Genomic DNA, 5,000 nt, shown 5'->3' on the forward strand with positions numbered 1-5,000 from the left:
CAGACTGAAAAAGATATTTACCCGCAAAAGTTCTCAATAAAAAAGCCGTACTTTATTGTCATGGTGAATTTCTTGCTTTTTGTGTGGTTTTTTGCCTGATTGAATGCGATTTAAGCGACTTCTCAAATTCCCGAGTCGCCACTCTTCCCTAAATAAACCCGGCATGTGCAATCGATAAAACCGATAATCGATAACATTCGATAACAATCGATAAAAATTAGTAAATTGTATCGGAAATCGATTAAAATCGATAAAAGGACACGTTGTGAGTAATCGATAATTATCGATTTTTAAATTAATGTTATCGATTTTATCGAATTTCTAAAATGTATCAAATCTTCCATAAAAACACTCTTACGATTCAATGAATCAAGTAGGACGAATTTAAAGATTTATTTAACAAATCGATAACTGAATGAATACTGATAATCAAATAATATTAACACGATTCCCTGGCATGATTCAACGGGGAAACGCAACATAACATAACCGCTTTTTGTATTTACTCAGAAACTGTTCAAGCTAAATGTCGTAATGACATCCTACAAATACATGTACTACGAAGTACGAAGCTGCGTAGTTGTAATGCTAGACATTGTCTCCAGTAAATGTTTTGTCAGCAAAACCCTCGCCGCCGCAAAAATCATACTACAAATCAGAGCTAAAATCATTCTATAAATAAGTAAAACGAAGTAAAGGTTAGGTTAAAACATGGTTCCAGAACCAAAGAAACAAAAGAAAAAACAAAGAATGAAGTTAATGTGTTGACTGAATGAAATAAATCCTTGGTTGCTTAATGTTTCTGTTCATTGTTTTATATTAAATTAAAACGCTGTCCACATAGAAGCAGTTTTATTTTGTATGGTTTTTGATACTCCGTTAAAATCGATTAATCGATAAAATCGATATCGTTAAATACGCGGAAGACTGTGAGTATCGATTTCTATCGATTGATCGATAAAATCGATATCGATTAATTAAAAATTATCGATTGATATCGATTTATCGAACGGTTTTCCGATATCGGTTTTTATCGATTGCACATGCCGGGAATAAAGGAAAGGCTGGAAACTCATTTCTAACTTACCTCAGATCTCACCGAAAAAATTCACACTTCTCCGGCATCAGTCACGCTCAAACTCCGGCGATGGCTACACGGATAAATTTACTTCCCCTTGACCAAGTTTCAAGGTCCAGCGAGTATCCATCGCTGAGAAACTGCGAAAAATATTCAAATTTTCAAACTCCTTCGAGGCTCGCTAACAACCAATTTTGACACGGCTGGTCAACGGTTCACTGAGCCTCCATACGGTGAGCGCAAACCTACGCAAGTGTACCGATAGTTGGGCAGAGCAAATCAAATCCCAGACTCGTCCCCAAATACCTGCCTGGGGTCATGTTCGAGTTTCTAAATCGGCGAACGATATTAAAAGTTCCACACTGAAACCTTAAACACAGCTCCCATCGCTTTGGTTGCCCCACCGCATGTTATAAATCCGGTTTGCTTCACTGGCGAAAATGTCTCCGCATGAGTCGCGCAATATGGCTGCCGTTTGAGAATCGGTACCTTGTTGGTTTACGTTCTTTTTAGAGCGATCAAGGCTAGTTTGAACGCCAGTTTCAAATAGAATGTATTCTTTGAGAACGTCTATGTTGTGTAAAACGTTTGCAAGTCCAATCTAACTAGTATCCTCGGAAAACTTGCTCCTGGAAAATTTTATTTCGTGGGAAAAGAGCTGCGACACAGGTAAGTTTTTTACGCAATTTTTAATGTAGAAAGTTAGTTGCCATCGGGTACAAAAAGTTACTGTAATGTGCAGAAAGAGGGATTCCCAAGGTTTCCGTTCATGTGTGAATTGGCTTGTGGCAGGGAAATGGCAATATTGTGCAACGTGAAGGTTATTTTTTTCTGCGTTACTCCTTACGATCGGCACCTCTACATAACATGAATGATCAATGATTCGATCAGATGTGAATTTGATTTTGAGTGTGACTGTGTCATTGCGAACGTAACCCTAACATCAAATATTTTAAATAGCTGCTTTTAAGGTTATTATATTCTCTTTTCTTGTTAAATTATATCTTTAAGTTATTATACTTCTTAGCAGTCACAACCCCGGGGTCACAACTCACCGATCCATGTCGACGTCTATTTCATTATTTTGTCCGTTAAAATAGTTACCAAGTTATGGATTTGCAATTAATTTGTGTTTAAGGCACGTTTTTGACCCTGCCACAATCCATGTGTTAGTTAAAATAATGTTTGGAAGAACTGAAGTGTGGGTACATTACTAGAGCTATATATATATAGATATCTATAGATTCAGATTCGTGGCTCTTTGCGTGTAACAAATCATTTTTGCGTTCGAGGTACGAGAACGCAACCCCTAATTTGTGTTGTAAGGGAAGTTTTTTCGAGATTGCGTTTTCGTCGACACACTTTTGCCTCGCTTTGAGGCGCTTGGTTACGTTTTGCCTCACTTTGACGAACTATCGCACGTGGTGATTTGTGCGTCGTCGGCGTTCATTATTCTAGCGTTTGGTGAGGTGTGATAATCTTCCATCGTTCATCGTTGAAAAGAACTGAAAGATTGCTGAAGGTCTGTCAACTGAAGTCGGTAAAATTTTACTTTGGATTAAGCATGGTTCGTCACTGTCCTTGGAAAATGTGTGCGACTCCTCGCGCTTGCATCAAACCGGTTTGTTTTGCTCGGCGGCCGTTGTGCCACAGAGTGAATCTACCGAGTTGTGTAGCTCGGCGGCCGTTCTGCCACAAAGTAAATCTACCGAGTTGTGTAGCTCGGTGGCCGTTGTGCCTCAAAGTAAATCAACCGAGTTGTGAAGCTTGGCGGCCGTTGTGCCACAAAGTAAATCTACCGAGTTGTGTAGCTCGGCGGCCGCTCTGCCACAAAGTAAATCAACCGAGTTGTGTAGCTCGGTGGCCGTTGTGCCTCAAAGTAAATCAACCGAGGTGTGAAGCTTGGCGGCCGTTGCGCCACAAAGTAAATCTACCGAGATATGACGCTCGTCGGCGCCATTTCATCATGACTTGTGATATTTACGGCATTGAAATCAACAAACTGAATTTATTTTGTCCAAGCGTTCAGCACAGAAAAGTAATCTTAGGTCTTTAATACCACAAGCTGAAAAGACTTGCAAGTAATAGTTTCATTTTAGAGTAATTTTCAGTAGTTGTCTACTTGTAGAATTCCAAATAAATAGTTAATGATTACGTCTAACAAATCGTCACGTTCATAGATGCAGTACAGTGGAATTAGATATCTTATCTTTATATCAGGGTAAAATTAACATGTGCTTTTTTACTACTGTACATATTGTTTAATTAAACTTGTAATGAGTATCAAATGACTAACAATTTGCAAAGCATTAGACGTTATCAAGGTTACACAACAAAGTCTGTGGTATGAATCGTAAAAGGGAAACAAAACAAAACAAAACTTGTATCTGTGTACTGATGCTGTAATATCGTTATATCGGGGAAGATTTTACGCTCGGTACGCTAAGAACTCAGCGTTATATCGGGAATATCGTTATATTGAAGATCGTTATATCGGGGTTCTGTCCCATACATTTTGATATAACTTTTGCCGGGACATAGCATGTTTATCTTTTTACCGGGGATATCGTTATATCGAGGATCGTTGTATCAGGGTTCCACTGTAATAGCATTTTCCTATCGCACGAACCATCCACCCTCCCCCCTCAGTTGCTACCTGTACCAAACCTGTACCGTCCTACAAACATCGAACGCACTCGCCTAAGCTTCGATTACCCCTAGTTTTATTAGACTATTGTTTTTTGGAAGCATTAATGATGTAATTTGGTTTTAGGGGACTGTCATGTGTTGTCGGATCAAGTTAATCTGTTTTGAGTCATGTGATGGTTGACAGTGGATAGTTACAAGTTCCTGAAATGAAGAATTACATTATTACCATGGACGTTTTTGGTTACACCCCACATGTTGTTCTTTTCTTAGATGACAAAATTTATTAATATATTACGTGATTTGGAGCTGCAGCTAGAAACAGTGACAATCCCATGCATAAGGTCTCGTTGGGTTTGATAGTAGTAAAATATTTTAGAAAAAAGTTTAAAGCTTTTATCATAACTTCTCGTCTTGGGTCCTGCTGGACTTCAAATAATTTTATGCTCTACCATTTTGAGCATTTAGGACTTGTCAATCAACCTGTTATAATATTTACAATATGATCTTTGGATAGTAATTAATTTCTACTTCATATCCTATGTCTCTTACATAGTTAGTTTTAAGTTTTTATTTCCTGTAGTGCATCTTGATTATAGTTAGCACACAACCCCACAAGCATGTATTATTTCTTTAATATTGGTTTTGTTTAAATAAAGGATATTGTTGTCTTGTCAGCCTCAGTGGTATTTGTATTAGATTGTGAATATTAGGTTTAAAGGCAAACCATTAAAAAGTGTACACAATCTAAAGGAGCCCAGGAAAAATATTCGAACTATTCATGGATTTGAAGTTCTGGAAGCAGGCAAACCTTGAAGAGTTCATGTGACCATATTTGGAATACACAGCATTTCTGTTTGGGACTGTTCAAGTCCACAAGATTCCTTTTGTTTACATTGAGAAGTACTGTAAGAGCTGTCAGGTTACTCAGATGGAAATTTGACAGACCTTAGCTGTACAGCTCATTAGTGGAACATAAAGTGCTATTATTACTTTGATTTTCTTATTCTTTAGCGGAACCAAATAACCTCCACCATTACTATAACTGCTCAAAAGTATCAAAGTTGAAGCTGGTGGCTCAAGGAGTAAACTGTGCAAAAAAGTTAGGTTAAAAAGACTATAATGGTATTTAAATATTATTTTAGGACAATGTTGCTTTTATCATGAAATCAATGGGAACCCAAACATAAGGATGCAATTTGCTCAGGAGGGGTCTTCCCTCTGAAAATGACAGGGTACTTGGAAATTTTTTTAAAACAACCCTTGAAGGTAACAG

At 37.8% G+C, this 5,000-nt stretch overlaps 1 long non-coding RNA gene across 1 annotated transcript in view; it reads right to left on the bottom strand.

Moving 5' to 3' along the window:
- Positions 1–4,343: 4,343 nt before the first annotated feature.
- The window catches only part of LOC138042651 (uncharacterized), a 2,496-nt gene continuing 1,839 nt past the window's right edge, over positions 4,344–5,000 (bottom strand). Inside the window, exon 2 of the long non-coding RNA XR_011131061.1 lies at positions 4,344–5,000. This exon is cut by the window's right edge and continues 1,082 nt beyond it. This is a non-coding gene — a long non-coding RNA (uncharacterized lncRNA).

Source organism: Montipora capricornis, chromosome 3 (genome assembly GCF_036669925.1).
Source record: "Montipora capricornis isolate CH-2021 chromosome 3, ASM3666992v2, whole genome shotgun sequence".
Taxonomy (NCBI): domain Eukaryota; kingdom Metazoa; phylum Cnidaria; class Anthozoa; order Scleractinia; family Acroporidae; genus Montipora; species Montipora capricornis.